This window comes from Balaenoptera musculus, chromosome 9, assembly GCF_009873245.2.
Source record: "Balaenoptera musculus isolate JJ_BM4_2016_0621 chromosome 9, mBalMus1.pri.v3, whole genome shotgun sequence".
Lineage (NCBI taxonomy): Eukaryota > Metazoa > Chordata > Mammalia > Artiodactyla > Balaenopteridae > Balaenoptera > Balaenoptera musculus.
In genome coordinates, this window is record NC_045793.1 from 9,002,903 (window position 1) to 9,024,366 (window position 21,464).

The window sequence follows — 21,464 nt, forward strand, 5'->3', positions numbered from 1 at the left end:
GGCTGCAAGACTGTAGCTCTTCTTGGTTCCGGTGTCTGCCCCCTGGTGGTGAGGTTGGTCCAAGGGCTTGTGCAGGCTTCCTGGTGGGAGGGACTGGTGTCTTCCCACTGGTGGGTGGAGCTGGGTTTTGTCCCTCTCATGGGTGGGGCTGTGTCAAGGGGTTTTGTTTATAGGTGGCTGTTGGCTCAGGATGACTTTAGGCAGCCTGTCTGCTGGTGTGTGAGGCTATGTTCCCATCCTGTTCATTGTTTTGCCTGAGGCATCCCAGCACTGGTGGCTGCAGGCTGTTGGGTGGGGCCAGGTCTTGGTGCCAAAATAGTGACCTCTGGGGGAGCTCACACTGATGAGTATTCCCTGAGGTGTTAACTACAGATAAGAATAAACTCTGATCATATGAGTAACAGATATGATAGCTAGAACTTGGGGTAAATAAAGTAAAGATGGAGAAAAACATTGGGTTATTGGACATTTTAAGAGATAAACATCAGGAGGTCTTGAACTTGATAATTGATTAAACGGGCGCTGAAAAGAGAAGTCAAAGATGATGGCTGGATTTCTAGCTTAAGGAATGGGATGGAAGTATGGTGATACTGCCCAAATGAGCTGAAGATATAGGTTGGAAAAAGAAAAATGGAAGAAGAGGAGTCAGTCTTAAAAAGGGAGGAATATTCAGTTTGAGGCATTATGATATTGAGGTGTCTATGGAACTTTCAACTATAACCATAGCAGAGAACTAGGTATAAATCCAATGACCTAGGTAGCTGATTAGGAAATTTAAAGTTGGAAGTCATCTGGTTGTTGAAAGAATGATAATGGACAGCAAAAACTTAAGAAAATGCATCAAGTTAAGAGTAGTAGGTGAAGGTGGTAACCACAGAGCATCAACATTTAAGATAGAAAACATTCATGATGGAGACAGAGGAGGAACAGGGTAGCATGAGAAGAATAAATAAGCAAGGTATTGTGGAAATCAAGGGAAGAGAGAGCTTTGAGAGTGAATGTTTAACAGGTATAAAGTGTAGCAGAGAGTATCCACTAGGTAAAAGGTGAACAATTTCCAGGAGATCTGGGCATAAAAAAGACAAGATTTAACTTACAGAATTTCTGTTAAGGTAGTGAAGATAGAAACCAGGTTTCAGGTGATCAGTAAACGAAAAGTGAAACATAAATTTGGTGCTATGTTTTTACGAAATTGGGTGAGTAGGAAAGGAGAATCACTAAAGGTAACTAAAGTAATATACCGACTAGTTTATGGGAAGCCAAAGCAAATCAATTTAGATAATCAGAAAGCTCTATCCCTGTATCATATTAGAAAAAAACCTTTACTGGATTTAATTTTATGTCCCTAGATTTAAGAACTCCATTTTTGAATGTGGTGTCATAAGAGTTGTTGAGAATAGTGCCCACTTCTCCATCTTAAGACCCGAGCAAGAAGTTGTAGATTTTAATGCCATCAAAAAACATTAATTGCTTGAGGTACAGTTCTTTCTTTCCAATAAGATCTATGTAAGGTTTGTATTTCCTTTTATGTGTTGGCTGCCAACAGGTGCAGAATTAAATATTATAGTCAAATTATAGAAAATATAGGTTAATCCTGATGGTATGTATTCTTTCTTTCCTCCTTGATTTGTCTTCTGTTCCAGCTTATTAAGATGTTTTGTGGTAAGTGATTGTACTTTTTAAAGAAGCAGCGTATACACATACCAAACGATGCATGTGTGCTATGGTGTCTGCCCTTGAAGTCAGGGATGAGGGCTGGAGTAGCTCATAGAAAGAGCTTGTGCCTATGGATATAAAATCCAACATTAAGTTACAAAAACATCCTGATATCTTCTCTTAGTTTAGACCCTTGTGTTCAACTCCAAGACATCTAACAAGTTCTATTTTTCAGTCTTAATTTCTCCACTGGAAAATTTTGATGGCTTTTTTTTTTATAAGTAGGTAACCACTTTGTCTTTGTCCCTGATTGTGCATAATCACCCAAACAATGGAAAAAGCTTATATTAACATGAACCAAGAAACTGTAACAATGGAGCTTATATTAACATGAACCAAGAAACTGTAACAATGGAGTTACAAATGACTTTGAAAATATTTTGATCAAAATCAAAAGGTGAGTGTATGGCAGTAATTCTATTGAACAACAGAATGAGTTATAGAATCAATTAGCCAATATTTGAAATTAAAAGGGAATGTGTAATTCATCATTCTCTGGTTATAATTCAGTCAATCAATTCAAAGTTGACCTACTGAGAATCTTACCTTGCTTTTCACACTTTTAATGTTAAATGTTGGCTATTTGGAATAAATTTGATTTAGGTAACCTTTCACAGAGCACAGGTACATGTATGCCATAAATGTCAAGGAAAGAATAAAACTGTCTCTTCACACAGACATATAACAAGAATAAAGCTATTATTGGTACACATTAGACAGTCATGGAAAATCTGCTTATCTTTAAAGTCATCAGCTGAGAATAGCATCATTAAGAAAGTTAATGTAAGTGGAAATTAAAATCAACCAATATTAGCCAGAGAGGGCAGAAACATCATGTTAATCACCTCTGTATCCTCAACAGCATCTAGTGTAATGTTTTGAAAATTCTTGACGTTCAGTAAATGTCTTTTTTTTTAATTTAAAAAAATTTTTTTTATTTTTTGGCTGCACTGGGTCTTTGTTGCTGTGCCTGGGCTTTCTCTAGTTGCGGCAAGCAGGGGCTACTCTTCATTGCAGTGCGCAGGCTTCTCATTGCTGTGGCTTCTCGTTGCGGAGGACGGGTTCCAAGCGCATGGGCTTCAGTGATTGCAGCACACGGGCTCAGTAGTTGTGGCACATGGGCTTAGTTGCTCCATGGCATGCGGGATCTTTCCGGACCAGGGCTTGAACCCGTGTCCCCTGCATTGGCAGGTGGATTCTTAACCACTGCGCCACCAGGGAAGTCCCAGTAAATATGTCTTTAATGAATGGCATTTTGAGTTATTTAATTGCAGGTATCCCCATTTTTTTCCCCAAGGAATATATTTCTCTTTTAGGTTTCATGATCATGATGTGATCCCCAATTATAGGTAATTGGGAAATAGAATAACTAATTCCTGACACTATTTTAATCAGAAACTGGTTAGCCAACATGACTTATTCCAAGCGCCAAACTCATTGTTATAGACTGAATGTTTGTGTCCACCCCCCGCCCCCCATTCAAAGGTTGAAACCCTACTCTCCCAGTGTGATTGCTTTTAGAGGTGGGGGGCCTTTGGGAAGCAATTAGAATTAAATGAGGTCATGAGGGAGGATCCCATAGAAAAGTCACAAAGCTCTTGCTTCCTTTCTCTGCATTCCAGCACATGCAGATACAAGTCAGCAGTCAGCAAGTCAGAAGAGGTCCTTACAAGAATCAGACCATGCTGGCACCCTGCTCTCAGACTTCCAGCCTCCAGAACTGTAAGAAATAAGTTTGTGTTATTTATAAGCCACCCCATCTGTGGTATTTCTGTTATAGCAGCTCAAACAGACTAGGACACTCCTTATTTGGCTTCTTAGATAAAAGATTTTATATGACATGTACCACAAACATAGTTGGAGAACACAGAAATTAAGTAGATTTTTCATGATACTTGTAACCAAACTGAACCAACCACATGATTTAAGCTTCAAAGAAAAAAAAAAAAAAAAAAAGAGCAAACTGACCCCTGTACCATTTGGTTACTCAACTAATTCTGTTTTATCACAGGTAGCTTCACTTTTTGGTCATTTGTGTAGTTAACACCGAATGATGTAAGTGCTCTGTTTTGATTTCCTTTGCAGGCCTTGGTGCTCATTGTTTCCATATGTTTTCTTTCTTTTTGAAGCTAGAACTTAATACTTAGGCCAAGACTTGTGATTCTAAAGATTTAGCCACTCCAAGTCTATTAGTTTTCCTAGGTCAAGATGGTTTCATTAGAGTTGTAGAGATGAACAGAAAAAAAGAAACATTGATTGAAATCCAAATTTCCATATATATTCAGAAGAGTAACATTTACTTTCCTTTTACTAGTTTCTCATGGCCATTATGCATAACACATTTGGAATTACTTGAAAGAGTGAAAATAATCCCACTTGATTAAAAATGACTTGCATTTTTTAATGAGATTGATAAAGTGATTTTATCTTATAAAGGCATTTATTTGCCTTATAGTTGGTATAACCACTCACCCTTACATATATCACATATGATGTAGAATGCTCATTATACTGCTGCTTTTCCCTCACTGGAATCATATTTACAGAAGACTAAGAAAGGGAATAAACAAAATTTCTAGCTTATAATGTCTTACATTTGATTTGTAATAATCTGTTGAAAAGATGACAAATGCATTGAAATCATTTTCTCATTAACAATTAGGGAAAAGAAAATACACTACTTTCTAAAACTTTAGGTACAGAATATACAAACATTTTTTCCTAATTTACAGTAATTGGAAAAGGTTCAAAATGAAACTCCAATATAAAATATTAAAATCTTTCAAATCTTCACATGAGTTTTGTTCATTTTCAGAAGAAGCATGAAACTGCTAAGACATTTTAGAAATGAACTTGAATCAAACATAATCTTTATCCTATGTGGTGACTATAAATACATACATACCCAAGCCAATTTAGGCGAAAATTAGGCCATTAGTAACTGCTCTCGTGTCTGAATTAATTAGGAACAAATCCATGTTTACCATAGCAACTTCTTCCATTTCAAAACCTGTGACAAACAAAGCTTTTAAAATAACATCAATAACTCTTATCTATCATTTTTAATGTCTACATTTGACATTACATACAGATGACATTTGAAACACCTTTAAATCTAGTTATACACATATATTTTGAAATTTGCAGTCAGTGTTATAATTGAAACATCTAATCAAGAGACTAAAAGTTGGGCTTCCCTGGTGGCGCAGTGGTTGAGAGTCTGCCTGCCAATGCAGGGGACACGGGTTCGAGCCCTGGTCTGGGAAGATCCCACATGCCGCGGAGCGACTGGGCCCGTGAGCCACAATTACTGAGCCTGCGCGTCTGGGGCCTGTGCTCCGCAACAAGAGAGGCCGCGATGGTGAGAGGCCCGTGCACCGCGATGAAGAGTGGCCCCCGCTTGCCACAACTGGAGAGAGCCCTCGCACAGAAATGAAGACCCAACACAGCCATAAATAAATAAATTAAAAAAAAAAAAAAAGTGTCTTCTCTTGGGGAGACCATTTGTATTAAAAAAAAAAAAAAAAAAAAAAAAGAGACTAAAAGTGATTACAAATGTTAAAGAAAATTGACTCCATTATAAAAAGTTCACCATTTAATATCAGAGGTAGACTATTATACCATCATTCTGAGAATCCTGGCAAAGAACATGAAGATGCTTGAGTGTGAAAGCATAAGAGATATGGGGAGAACAAAAATTAATATCAACCATTAATGTAAAAGTCAAAGATGTATGAATGAGAATGGTTGAGAGAGAAAAATGTCAGTTTCCCTATGATCCAAGTAAGAAAAAGAAGAGGGAAATAAAGCAGTCTTATAGTGGTAGGGCAATTCCAGATGTAATATTAAAACCACTATTACATTTGTTTAAAAACTGGGCAAACCATTTTGCTATTGTATCCTAATTAATTCTCTTAGTTAGTTTTGAAATAAGAATGGTGGACTTTATCAGCAGTTTTTAAACAGGGGTCCATATTGGAATCTCTTGTGGAGTTTTTCAATAATATGCATGTTGGCACTCAATCTTAACTGTTCTCCAAGGAGACTGATCAAGTCTAATAATTGTCAAGCAAGATTCACTTTTTCTCTGGCAAGTGTCTTGGGTAATGAGATGAGGAGTATAAGGAAATTACTTTCTTATGGAAAGAAAATGATTCTGAAAATACCAAATTTCTTATCAAGGCTTGGGTTTCATTTGAAATCCTTAAAGAAGCATAGAGAGCCAGCCTGGAGACTTGAACACAGCAAAAACTATGGAAGGACCAATTTTAGCCAAAAGTTGATGGTGACCCCTCAATCTGAAGAGCAAAATTAAAGTTAAAATCCACAACAAGTGGAAGAGAATAAGGTTTAAACCTTTCACGACATCAATTTTCTCATATTTAAGACGAAGAGTAAGCAGCCTTAAATTTTACTTCCAAGTCTAAAAATCTGTTAGACTAAAATGTTACATTTACTTAAATATTATTCCTTATTACATTTAACTATATCTTACAGTAAAGAATAAAATCAACTGTTATTTTAGTTAGTAAGTAGTTGTTTTTTGTTTTTAAATTTACTTATTTATTTATTTTTGGCTGTGTTGGGTCTTCGTTTCTGTGCAAGGGCTTTCTCTAGTTGTGGCAAGCGGGGGCCACTCTTCATCGCGGTGCGCGGGCCTCTCACTATCGCGGCCTCTCTTGTTGCGGGGCACAGGCTCCAGACGCGCAGGCTCAGTAGTTGTGGCTCACGGGCCCAGTTGCTCCGTGGCATGTGGGATCCTCCCAAGACCAGGGCTCGAACCCGTGTCCCCTGCATTGGCAGGCAGATTCTCAACCACTGCGCCACCAGGGAAGCCCAGTAAGTAGTTTTTAAAAATAAAATAAAAGCACATATAAATAGGAACCATGTGTTTCATGCAAGCCTTTCTTAGCCAGACTTGGAACAGAACCTAACTACTTGGTTTATCCACCATAAAACAAGGCCCCGTTTACCTGGAGGCAGCTGCAGGCCTGGTGTTTGGAAATGAATACGCAGCCTCTATTAGGCCTGCTTTGTAAACTCGGGCCTATTAAATAATGGCACTGTCACAAATGGCTTTCAAAATAAGAGAAATAGTTACAAACAGTCCTTCTTTGTTTCCTAACTTACCGAAATTTGAAAACAAGCTTTCTTTCAATTATGCTTTTGCTTTTCCAACATGAACGTGCCAAGATCACTTGAGAATAAAATCTTCCACTTATCTGTGGAATAGTTCAGGCATAAACAGCTGTCATGTAAAGCTCTGTTACCAAAAAAAAAGTCAATATGTCTGTCTCCAGTTGTGGAGGGATTTACAGTAGAACAGATTTTCATTTTCTCGAGTTTCAAAATGCACCTTACTTCATAAATTCAACCTTGTACAACTGAATGTCTGAGTCAGAAAAGCTAAAACAATTTTGTTAAAGAAAATGGGAAAGGGGTGAAGGTGTAAGTTCCTTCCTTTGTTCTGCCAGATAAGATGTCCAATTTAGAAATCACAGAAGCCTATACATTTCCAAAGTAGGATGTCTGTTTCCATCATTAACGCCACATATAGACAGAATACATTTTGACAGCAAATAATGACAGTTCTGGAGAGGTATAGAAATAAAGGAAACTGTTTTCTAATATCAAAGTGATTTCTCTAACACAAAACTGTTAATGACTGTACTTTGTTCAGTGTGGCTTTCTGATAAAAGCCTTTCTTGATTAAACATTGATATTGGAGATACTCATTGACAGAAGTTTCTTCAACACCTAACTTCAAAGCAATCTTTTTGACACCATAGAAGATGCAATCTATTGCCTGCCCTAGAGAAAGTTACAATTTAATTAGAATGATGAAATAGTCATATAAAAAATTCTATGGCAAGATGAGATCTAAATAGTTGTATGCTAGAATAATAAAGGAGTTTTTCATAAGGTGATAGATCTTCCCCAGCCGTAGGAGATTAATAAACATTTTGGAAGAAGACATCTAAGTTAGGGTTGACCAAAAAAAAATGGTAATAAGAAAACCTGTTAAAAGTACTTTCATACATTTTCAATTTATTAATACAACAAAATGGCACACTAAAAGGATATGCCACATACAGTGGGCCCTCTGTATGCATGGGTTGTGCATTCATGGATTCACCCAACCACAGATACAGAGGGCTGACCCTACTCCACTATTTTATAGAGGAGACTTGAGCATCTGTGGATACTGATATTCGTGGGGGTCCTGGAACCAATCCACCACGGATACAAAGGGACTACTGTATTATTTTACCCAGTTTGATAAGTTTCAGAATATTTTCTCAGACATTTTAAGGAGAGGACTGTTAAATACTTTTTTCTTTGTCTTTCTTTTTACACTGAGTGTGTAGTCCACTTCTTTTTACTTTTATGACAGGAGACTCATGGTCCCCTCCCTCCTGGCTCTTGCCTCTATCAGCTGTACTGGACACCATGCCTCAACTTTCTTGCTTCTCACAGATATGACACCCTGGGGGAGTAGCTGTACATACTGAGTTTAGTTTTCCTGGCTCTCATTCACCCTTCCTTAGTTTTCACCACAAAGGCTTGTGCTTTGTGTGTCTGGCTTAGGGTAGTGAGTCTGCCATCACTGTGAGAAGAGCAGACCCTGGAAATCCACTGGTCCCAGGATGAGATGCACATGGAAGAGACTTGAAACCCAACCCTGGCTTATATAAAAACCTGTGAGGAGAGTGAGTCCCTGCTGCTATAAAGTGTCTGTGTTTGTGTAACACGGTTATAGCGAAACATTATTATTAATGCATATGCTTAAGTCTCCTAAGAGTCAGACATGTTTTCAAGCTTACTTAGCTCAGGTGACATTCATTAGGCAAAATTATGTCTCTGCTTCTAGACTTGCTAAAACTGAGTAATGATTTGAGGGTGCTTTTAACTATTACATCGGATCCCAAACTTGACCTGCCATGCAACCCACTAATGGGTGGAGACAGAAAGTAAAGTGGACAGTAAATATGTGTAAAATGAGTATTACAACCAAACTTTTTCTGCATAATTACATTCGTAGAAGATATTTTCAATCGCTAAGGTTATACCTGTCTACACCCACGTGTAACGCATGGAGGAATGCTGGATTGCTTTTGCCATTGATGATGGATTGACTATTAACAGATCAGAAGCAAGAACAACTATTAGCTTATCAAAGGAAAGTGACTTTTTTCTCTTATTTTGTACTGTACAACATTATTCAAATAATAGTTAAAAGACAAATTACTTTTTTCATTTACTAAATGAGCTCTTCAGATAATCTAAAGATTAACTCTTAAGCAGTGATATATGGGTGCACATAAATACGAAGCTATGTAAGAATATAGATGGTCTATTCATTAGACCAGCTATAAATGGGTGTTTCCACATGCCCAGAGTAGAACACTGATATACTTTATGAAGAGACAGGGGGAACATTTGTTAGTGTGCAAAAAAGCAGGAAGGAATTGCCAAAGAGGCCTTTTGATTTTAGGGGACAAGACACTGGGTATGGTTTTTGTTGTTTTTAATAGCAAGATATTCCATGCATAATATATGCTCTGGTCACATACATGGGGCAAATCCAAGTCCCTAATGAAGTGTTACCATACAATACAAACCCTTCCTGTGTTTTCCTTCTTTTGCTCTGGAGCAAGAGAGACAGTCAAAGCAGATATCTTTGTAACAAATGGAAATGGCATTCTTGATGAAAAAGGAATAAAGATTCATTAAATAAAACTTGTAAGATTCTCCTGGGATCAGATCTCCACAATAATGTCTAAGAAGGAGAACTCTTGAATGGATAGCTTCACAGGAAGAGATTTCAATTTTATCTGAAGCAGAAATAACCTCTTCAAACTGAGGACAGGGGTTCTAAATAAGGAGGTCAGCAGATCATCCAGTGAAGATGCCAGTATTTACCATGAGAGAGCACAGGGAAGGCTGTGTAAGCTCTTTTCTCTTAAACTGAACTAGGAACAGGAGAACTTGTACTGAGACACTCAGAAAAATCCCTCTTAGCGAAAAAGGCTGGGTAGATCCCCAGAAATATCCAACACATTGGAGTTGAGTTCCTACTATGTGCCAGGCACTGCACTCAATCCCAAGTGTAAAGTGGTAAACAGAATTATGTACCTTATATATGCATAACCATATACATTTCTGTATGTATATATGTGCTCCAAGGAGAGGCAGCTTAACAGTATTACTCAGGATATAAAACAAACACTCTCACAGGAGGATTATGTATCCTTACCCTAACTACCAGGAAAAGAATCTACATTTTCCTACTTCTGGGTAATGCAATCTGAGTTGGGGTGTCCTAGTGGCACTTCAAACACTACACGTCTTAAGCTGCATTCATCATCCCCATGTATGTTTCTTTCGTATTTTGTATCTCTGTTGTTATCAATATCATTCATCAAGTTACCCATGTCTTAAATTAGGGAGCCCTCATCACCTCCCCTTTTCTTGCTTACCTACACATCCAACTGGTCACCAAATCCTTTAAATTTTTTCTGCTCACCACCTCTTGATTCTGTCCCCTTTTCACCATTTCTACTGATGTTACTTCCAAAGCTTTTAATGGTTTCCCCGTACTTTCAGGAGATAAGCCAACTTTCTTTACATGGAATCCAAAACTTTTCACAATCAATTCTCCGTTTAGCCAACAGATGCAATGCTTGCTTCTTTCTTCTCCTCCTAGGCTTCTGAGTACCAAAACATCTCTGGGAATTTGTGTATTCTGACCTCACTGAAAGCATTACCCTTCCTCCTGCCCATTCTACTATGCTTACACAGTTTTTTGACTTAAACGTTAACAAAAAGAACAAAAATAAATGTTAAGTCTCCAGCCAACCCCCCTTAAGACTTAGTTGCCTTTTAAAATGCATACTTAACGCGCGATATTGTAATTTTATATCTTGTTTATTAAATTCTGAACTCTTTCAGGGTTTTAAATCTCTAAATTTCTTGTGATGAGCACACTGTGTATAATAAAAATCGCCAGTTCTCAGTAAATATACACTTAATTCATAAAGGTAGGTGGTTGTAGTCGTTAAAATATAGCTATAATAATTAAAAAGTAAATTTCTTGATAGGGTAAGAAGTATTTAGCAAAATAGTTTGTAACTTGGATAAAACTTCTATAGTTATAAACTCCCAGCAATCTTTTTCTCCTCTGAGCCTTAACTGGGCATCTAATTCTATATTCCCATAATTTAATAAATAAGCTTGGTTCCTAAAAACATAAATATAAAGGAGATAAATGGCCTGAATATAATAATGAGCATCTATCAACATCACTTATATGACAGGTCTGCATATTGAATATTTACTTTTATAACAATAAAAATTATCCTGGAAAAACATTTCAGTTCAAGAAAGCAGCTGTCTTAGCTTGTGATTGCTTGAGATACTGACAAAACAATTTGTTAGTCACAGTGGTTCAGTGACTGGATAGCTCAAAATAATGTAAACCTATCCAAGCAAACCTCTTATGTTTCTAGGGTCATATAAATTGTGTTTTCTCAACTACTTAAAGCCAAGTAACTGAAACCCTTGGATAGTTTGTCATTTCTCTGTTGTAGCTTCTGCCCTGAAAATATTTGATTCATATCATGTAAAGATTTGATTTGTAAATGGATAATAGATATACTTAGATGTACTAAATTCTTAGTTAAGGTTTCTGCATAGTTACCAGTTTAGGTATTGGTGACGTGCTTTCAACACACATTCTGAGTTGTGAGGCATAACTATAAGGTTGGACAAACTCAAATAATGACAGTTGGAGGTACACAATTAATTGTGGTTTGATTTTTATACTGTTGCCAGAACTGCTCCAGGTATTTGCTCAAAACCCTCCACTGTTAGCAGGAGTGTCCTTGCTCAAAACTTGCCACTACACCATCCCCTGCCCCCTCATTTAGCAGGAGTGAACATAAATCTTTAAGTTAAAGGGTCCAGAGATAAGAAATGAAGCTATGCATGCACAAGGGGAAAAACCAGATGGAACCAGCTGGAACCAGCTGAGACCAAGGTGGCGACGAATCTGACCTCCAACAGACCCTGAGTCTCATTATATGTTGATATTACTACACACCTATTGGTGGCCAGGACCAGATATTAAGGACCAAAAAAGGATAAAAAGGGGGTGGCACCCTGCTCCCTCAGGGAAAAAGCCCTGCTCCTTCCCTGGTAGACTAATGCATACACCTCCCCATCATTACTAGCCTCACTCCTCCTCCCTTTGTCTTTACTGTTTAAAATTAAACCACTCTTGCCAGAAATGGGCGAGAAATTGATCTGTGAACTTAGTTCCTGCTTCTTTATTTGTTGGCCACTGAATAAAGCTTGCGCTGTGTCGATCTTAGTTATTCGCTTACTGGAACCAAATGGAAAAAGAACAGTCCCCTGCCAAGGCAGAGAGCCTTGGCCAGTCTAGGGCCTGAGTAGTGTCCGTACGACTTAATTCAGTAATAATACCTGAGTCAATCATATTGTATAAATGAATTAATAAGTACAAAAAATATCTGTAGGTCATGCATTGATTCTAGTCTTTAGAAAATATGGTTATCAATCACTGAAAAAGATGGGTATACTTTGTTTAATATATTTTAAAATGAAGACTGATAAATGTAATCAACATTGAAGAAATAGTATGGTTGATTTATGATTAAAAATTTTTCTTAAAAGGTTTCAGCCAAATTAAACAACATTTGAGCACCATAGAGCATTTAGAAAGTCAGATATACCTATTTATCTATTTCTTTAGTTTTACCTTATTCTAGCCCCATTTCCTGTAGAAATTTTAATAACTTGCACACCTTTAAAAAAAATTGGTGACCTTAAAAATCACATTTCTAAAATGCAAATTATCATGTAATCATTTGATAATATAATTTTTACTTATCTAGTTCTAATAGCTACCCACAGAAATATCATCAAAGTTCCCTAAAAGGACACACAATATTTCCCAATTTGAATTAGTGTAAGAAACTTCTGCTTCTCTTCAGTATTGTTTGTGTGCTCCAGACACCCCTGAATTTCCTTGAAGAATCGTGTAATTTTATACCAGGCAGAGGCTGTTCCCTTGGCTTCTTTAGACTCACTTACCCCCCTGACCAAATCGAGAACACTGACTTTCCATTATGTCTCAGATCACATGTTATTTCCTCTGTCAAATGTCCATTGAATCCCCTGAGGAAACAGGTATACCGTTGTTTGTAGGCAAATGATCTATATGCATATTTCATAGAATTTATTACACTGCACTGTAATTTTTTGTTTCAAATCTGTTTCCTCCTTTAAAGTATAAACTGTTTCTGCTTTGGGAGCCTGTTTTATTCCTCTCTATATTTTCTAAGTGCATTTCTTGGTGCATGGCCCCCAGTAGATGCTCCACAGCCCACAATTCATTCCAGCAACCAGAAGAAGGAACAATGACAGATATAGAAAACTCCACCATTCAGCTTTTGCTATAGATTTAGGTATTGCCAATGCTTTTTAATATTGAAGAAAAATCACCCTGAGACACAAATACCTACATTTTATTTTAAGATGTGCTAATGCTTGCATTAAACCACCACTTCTTATTCACAACAAATGAATAGGTTAATTGTGCTGAATTTCAGGTCAGCAAAATAAGATGTGATTTAACTGAGCAGTGTGAAAAGTGGTATCTTTTCATAAATAAATGCAGCACATGGTCCTGTTGTGCATGTAATCCATGGTGCAGAAATAAACTCTCTGAAGAACTATTATCATAAATAGCATTATTAGGGATAAGCCAAACTTCTTTTTTTTTTCAGCTATCCATCATTCAAAATGGATTTATCAAAACATAAAAGGTCTTTTAAGCTTGGTGGAAGCTTGTTCCATTAGAAGCTGATGTGATTATTACTGGATGTTTCCATATGACTGTTTTCCAGAGGCCCATGAAATTTTAATTTACTTGAAAAACTAAAATGCAGAATTATTTGTTTTGACATGTTTAATCACTTTTCCATTTTAAAGCTAAAGATGAGAAATTGCTGGGGAAAGTTAAAAAATAGTGTCAGTATGAACACAAAGAAATGAGATTATCAAATAAAACTTCACATTATTAAATTGTCATTTAGTTGCAGTGTTTTTATTCTTTAGAACATGAAAAGCATATAAATTGTTTCTGTTATTGCTGATTTAATGTGAAATTATTAATGTACTTAAAAAAATCAATATAATGTCCCACTGCATGCCACTAATTGAATTACTGATGATGAAAACATAAATATGTAACGTAAAAATTTGAATTAAAATTTAATAATTGTACCTTTTCTGATAAATATAGGCATTTATATTTGGGTGTAGTAAAAAGTATCTGAAACTCATTCATACTATTCATTTGGTTTATCTGTCTAGCCAAGTGCATTGAACATGTATATCTGTGTCAGGTACAGGACTAGACTCCTGGGAAACACTGTGGAACCAGGGATGTGGAATCCTGATTCTCAAAGAGCTTATATTAGTGGTAGAGATAAACAAGAAATAAAAATTGAAACAAAGCAATCACATATTATTTTTAAAACAGATGCCAAAGGGCTATACTGCAAAGCTACAGTAATCAAATCTTCATGGTTCTTGCACAAAAACAGACACATAGATCAATGGAACAGAATAGAGAGCCCAGAAATAAACCCTTGCACCTATGGTTAATCTACAACAAAGGAGGCAAGAATATACAATGGAGAAGACAGTCTCTTCAATAAGCGGTACTGGGAAAACTGAACAGTTGTGTGCAAAACAATGAGATTAGAACATTCCCTTACACCATATACAAAAATAAACTCAAAATGATTTAAAGATCTAAATGTAAGACCTGAAACCATAAAATGTCTAGAAGAGAACATAGGCAGAACACTCTTTGACATAAATCATAGCAATGTTTTTTGGATCTGTCTCCTAAGGCAAAAGAAATAAAAACACAAATAAACAAATGGGATTTAACCTACAAGCTTTTGCACAGCAAAGGAAACCATCAACATAATGAAAAGATCACCTATGGAATGGAAGAAAATGTTTGTAAATGATATGACTGACAAGGGGTTAATATCAAAAATTTATAAACAGTTCATGCAGTGCAACAACAAAAAAACCCGACAACAACAAAGAACCCAATCAAAAAATGGGCAGGAGACCTGAATAGATATTTTTCCAAAGAAATCATAGAGATGGTGAACAGGCACATGAAAAGATGCTCACTCAACATCACTAATCATCAGGGAAATGCAAATCAAAACAACCATGAGGTATTATCTCAGACCTGTCAGAATGGCTATTATCAAAAAGTCTACAAATAACAACTGTTGGCGACGATGTGGAGAAAGGGAACCCTTGAACACTGTTGGTGGAAATGTAAATTGGTGCAGCCACTATGAAAACAGTATAGCGTTTTCCTCAAAAAACTGAAAATAGAACTACCATACGATCTAGCAATTCCACTCCTGGGTATATATCCAGAAAAAAAATGAAAACACTAATTCGAAAAGATACACGCACCCCAATGTTCATAGCAGCAGTATTTACAATAGCCAAAATATGGAAGCAACCCAAGTGTCCATCAACACACGAACAGATAAAGAAGAAGATGTGGTATATATACACACACACATATATGTATATATATATATATATATATATATATGTGTATATATATAAAATGAAATATTACTCAGCCATAAAAATTCTGCCATTTGCAGCAATGTGGATGGACCTAGAAAATATTATGTTTAGTAAAATAAGTCAGAGAAAAACAAATACTGTATGGTAGCACTTACATGTGGAATATAAAAAATAATACAAATGAATGTTATAGCAAAACAGACTCACAGATATAGAAAACAAACCAGTGGTTACCAGTGGGGAGAGGAGCAAGTTTGGGGTATGGGATTAAGAGATACAAACTACTATGTATAAAATAGATAAGCAACAAGGATATGTTGTGCAGCACAGGGAATTATAGCCATTATCTTATAACAACTTCTAATGGATTACAATCTGTAAAAATACTGAATCACTATGCTGTACACCTGTAAATCAAATATACTTCAAAAAGAGAAATGCTAAAGGAAATAGAGTTCAGTAATATAAAATAGAGGTTAGCCTTGAGTAGAATGCTCAGAAAGAGTGACCTGAGGAAGTGCCTCAAAGCTGGAGAATGAAAAGAAACATGACAAGTGCTTTGAGAATTGCATTTACAGGAAGGCACCATCCTTTACAAAAGTTACATTTGTTTCCAGCCAGGCTAACTTTTTCTCTTCCCTTTTCAGTATCATCTCCCTCCTGATCATTTCTGGTACAATATTCACACCAAAATCGGTTCTCAGGGAAAAAGATGTGAAACTTCTTCCAGAAATATTAGAATTTTAATAGGGGTCGAACCCCCTGTTCATCACAATGGAAAGAAATAATGTTCTAAAACTAACGTTTCTGGCATTATGTACTTAGTACACTTTGGGGACCTGTGGGTGTGGTGGGAGGAACTTTCTTGGCCACCCAGAAATGAGGCCAAAGAGGCAATAACTAAAGGTCGGCCTTGTTGACAATTTCTTTTTTAAAATACTTATTTATTTGGTTGCACCAGGTCTTAGTTGTGGCATGTGGGCTCCTTAGTTGTGGCATGTGAACTCTTAGTTGCTGCATGCATGTGGGGTCTAGTTCCCTGACCAGGGATCAAACCTGGGCCTCCTGCATTGGGAGCATGGAGTCTTACCCACTGCGCCACCAGGGAAGTCCTGACAATTTTTTGAAGATAGGTTTTTTTCCCCTTGGGCTATAAGCAGGATAGTAAAAAAAAAAAAAAAAAACCATGCCCAGAAACAAATGGAGAGTGGAGTCAGGTGTGTTTATGATCTGGGTTTTACTGGAAAGGAAGAGTGGAGATGGAAACAGACATGGTTGTTTTCGTAATAGGGAAGGACAAATCTGACTCCATATTGGATCCGTTTCTTTTACTTTAACCTTTGTATTCTATTACTTCCGCTACAAGTTAATCACTAAAGGGATGTTGCCTGTAGCTTAAAGTATACATAATGGCCCTTCTCCGGGACCCCTGCCTCCCATGCCTGAACCTTAAGCTAAAATACCTGTATTTAATTACAGCATTTATGAGGTTAGTTGAAATTTCAGAGATGAGAACAAGGCATTCACTTCTGTGTTTATTTCCCTCATGAACTGTAGGTGTTGAATTCACTGAAGTGATCATAGAACCTTTTTGAGGTTCATCAATTTGTTCAATATCAGAATTGGCAACTAAACATGATTTTTACAGATCAATAGGCCAAAACACATATTTGACAGTTTTGTCAGATACTGAACTATTGTCTCTCCCGTCAAAATATCTACGCTTCTCTATTTTTATTTTGTGATGCTGCCTATGAGACTCTGAAAATTACATTTCTCCTTTACCAGCTGGTTCTGTGTTAGATTCTACCATCTGGGTGCTAGAGGAAGACTGTGAGGCAGAGGGAAAAAGAAGGAACTGGTTCCTTCTTCTTTAGTTTGCTGTTCTTACCAGTGTTGCCACACAAATGGTCCTTTACCTGTGTACCTGTAATTGGTACCCGTAGCGTTTGGTTACCACTTCCAGATTTTCCCATACTCTGAAACATGTCAGTGAGGCAGGGGATAGATGGGCCCCTGGGGCAAACAGTTGGAGTTTCTTCTCTGTGGACCTATACTCCAAGAGGAAAATAGCAGGACAATCGAGGGAGGTGGCTGGGCCCTGCCCAGATAGAAGATAAGAGACCGTGTATTTCTTATTCTTGAAGTCAGGAGACCTCCCCGACTACACAGGTGCAGAAGAGCTCCTTGGAGGTCAAAAAGGGAGTGGGTACCACTCCATAGTAAGTGATGCTAATGACCCATAGGCCTCTCGAGTAGAATCCATCTTGGCTAAGAGATGCGCGCGCACACGGGAGGACCCTGAGCTATACCAAATACGGACTCTGAACCAGGCCAATCAAAATGATCGGCCAAAGGAAACCCGAAGAAATGCCCCACATAAGTGATTTAAACTGCCACGAGGGCGCGACTCTCTCTGAGCCCACCCATACTAGTACCATACTCTGTTTTTTTTTCCTCCTAATAAACACTGTACTTGTTGCACTACTTTCCGTCCTTGCGGGAATTCTTCTTCCACAAAAGCCGAAGAGCCACAGCCTTGTCACTGACCAGTGGTCTAGTGGCTAGGATCTGGTACTCTCACTGCTGTGACCCAACCTCAGTCACTGGCAGGGGCTGAAACCCTGCTTCAAGCTGCTGCAAGGCCGAGGCCGCGTGAGATCATCAGCACACACCGGCAGGCACCTGTGCTTAGAGGACTGACCCTGACCCTTAGGGTTCTTCTTCCAATCTCAAAAGGTACCAACAAAGGAGGGCGACATTGCTTCCTTTCCCATTAATATACGTGCTACTACTACATATGATTCGATTTACGTAGGACATACTCTGTGTTTTCATACAAATATATCACAGAATGCATTAATACAAGCATGTGCTGATAGTCTTGATAGCACATAATACATATTATTTACCATATTTAATTATGCATAATATTGTCTCCACGAATATTCTTTACTAACAGTTATTCATGCATTTACACAGGGCATTGAATCCTTAGCTATAAGTAGTGTGTTCTACTAATTAAATCTCTGTCAACATTCAAGTCACTTATGCAGAGGTCTGGGTTCCAGTTCTGCAGGAGCCCTCCTCCAAATCTCTATATTCTGATAACCCAATATCTTCCCTTCATTTCTCCAGCAATTACTATACTTGTGTTACCTCAGTTTCCTTTTGCCTTTTTTTGGTCTGCCTGTGTCTATTTAGCCATTTCTCTCTATTGAATTCTCTCTGTTGAAATAACTGGATGGTTTCTGTTTCCTAACTGAACTCTGACTGATACAACAACATATAATGAGTCTAGGACACCTTCTAAATACACCAGACCATATCCCAAACCATACTGTATAGTTTCTTATATTTACAATATTTAAAACATTCAGTAATTAGCAGTTAGAAAACTTCTTGGAAACAAGGGTGGTTTTAGAAGTTACTGGTTTCAGTTCAATATTTCTTTTTGAAGGCAGTTGAAAATAGAGCTCTCTCCATTTTGGTGCATGATACGCATTTTGTTTCAATTTACCAAAAGTGTTGATGAGAGGACAGAATGGATTTTATTTTCTTAGCAACTAGAATGCAGGAATAATTAATATAAAAATGAGGAATTATTTTAAAGTCAGTAATTATTGTCAATATGGTGAACATATACAATTTCTTATGATTGGTCCTATATTTTGAATGATTTTAAATTCTAGGTGAAAATTGATACTTCTCTTAAACAGCTTTACCTTAACCCAATCTAGAAGAGATTCAACGTGCTCCATAGTTTTGTAAAACCTAGTAGATCACTCCTTGTCAAACTCTTTCAACTCAAAAAAAACCCCAAAAAACTTTATCCCAAATTTCCCCTCCAGCTACTCATTTTTTAATGCAAAATTCCTCACATGACATGGTTTACTCCTGATCTGCAATTTCTGATCTTACCCTCTTTCTCAATTAAAACCATTTTACAACAAGTGTTGCCTCTACCACCCCACAGAGTGCACACTGCTTTCTCTTGTCAAGATCTCTTATCTCTTGTCATGATGGATGTTATCCATCTGATGGACTTAATTCTCAGTCCTTATCTTATCTGAGATTCTAGCAGCAACATACATGGTGGATCACTGCCTTCTTCTTGAAACAATTTCTTTACTTCCTCAACACCACATTTTCTTAGTTATCCTTAACTCTTCTCCTTGTCCTATACAGCATATCCGATCTCTCAGTAAACTGACTTCAAATTATATCCAGAATCCAACTACTTCTCCACACTTCAAAACTTCCACTACCACACACTCTGGGCTCACCTGGATTTTAACAGTTCTCTCTGTTTCTATAGCTGGACCTTGAAGTCTATATTTTTAACACAGCAGCCAGAATGACCATTTATAATGGGAAATAGATTATGATTCTTCCACTGCTTCCTTATTTCATTCAGGGTAAAAGGCAAAGTGTTTGAGGCAGACTCTAGGTCTTATATGTAATGAACCCCCGTTACCTTTCCTCTTTTACTACTCTCCTGTCACTCACCTTTCTAGAAACGTAGCTTCTTTGCTTCACACATTTTAGGCATGCTCCTATCTTTGGGCCTTTGCTTTGGCTTTTCTTTCTCCCTGGGATGCTCTTCCCCAAGATATCCACTTGGATCGCTCCCTCACCTGTTGGAAGTTCTTTTATCACCTTTACTATGAGGCATATGCTGATCTATTTGATACTGTTATGTGCCCAACCCGCCTGCCCTCCAAATAACACTCCAGATCCCTTTTATCCTACATCTTCCTTTGCCATAGTGTTTTTCACTTATTTTCTAACATACTACATAATCTCTGTATATTTTATTTATATATTACAATTATAAGTTAGTCTTCTACCACAATTTAAGCTCCATTGATCAGAAGTCTTTGTTTTGTTCTCTGATTTACACCAGGTGTGCACAACGCAATAAGCTTGGCATACAGTAAATATTCAACAAATATTTGTTAAGTGAATGTAGAAATTTATGTAACCACCCACTACTCCCTGACAAGTCTCTGCATTCCTTAAACAACTTCCTCCTGTTCTATGGGGGAGATAGCAATGTGCCTATTTACTTTACGCTTTTAATTCCTAAAACTCTTCCCTCACCCAACTGGATTGGAAAAGTATGCCAAAGCTCCACTAAATCCAAAGCTCCACTAAATCCAAATATAATCCTATATATCTGGTATACCCTTCCCTGACCCCCATTAATTTGACATAATCTCCTGTTCCTAATTTGAAAAACCAACATGGACCAGTGGAAAAAAGTCCAGGAATGAACATCAGAAGACTCTCTGCTCTGGGTCATGTTACCACATAGCTGTGTAACCCTGGGCTGAACTTTTTTTTTTTTTTTAACACCTTTATTAGAGTATAATTGCTTTACAATGGTGTGTCAGTTTCTGCTTTATAACAAAGTGAATCAGTTATACATATACATATGTTCCCATATCTCTTCCCTCTTGCATCTCCCTCCCTCCCACCCTCCCTATCCCACCCCTCTAGGTGGTCACAAAGCATTGACCTGATCTCCCTGTGCTATGCGGCTGCTTCCCACTAGCTATCTATTTTACGTTTGGTAGTGTATATATGTCCATGCCACTCTCTCACTTTGTCCCAGCTTACCCTTCCTCCTCCCCGTATCCTCAAGTCCATTCTCTAGTAGGTCTGCATCTTTATTCCCGTCTTGCGCCTAGGTTCTTCTGACCATTTTCTTTTCTTTTTTTTAGATTCCATATATATGTGTTAGCATACAGTATTTGTTTTTCTCTTTCTGACTTACTTCACTCTGTATGACAGTCTCTAGGTCCATCCACCTCACTACAAATAACTCAGTTTCATTCCTTTTTATGGCTGAGTAATATTCCATTGTATATATGTGCCACATCTTCTTTATCCATTCATCTGTTGATGGACACTTAGGTTGTTTCCATGTCCTGGCTATTGTAAATAGAGCTGCAATGAACATTGTGGTACATGACTCTTTTTGAATTATGGTTTTCTCAGGGTATATGCCCACTAGTGGGACTGCTGGGTCATATGGTAGTTCTATTATTAGTTTTCTAAGGAACCTCCATACTGTTCTCCATAGT

At 37.5% G+C, this 21,464-nt stretch overlaps 1 protein-coding gene across 2 annotated transcripts in view; it reads right to left on the minus strand.

The window, feature by feature from the left end:
• The window catches only part of CNTNAP2 (contactin associated protein 2), a 2,064,798-nt gene that overhangs the window by 1,115,498 nt on the left and 927,836 nt on the right, over positions 1 to 21,464 (minus strand). The window lies entirely within an intron of this gene.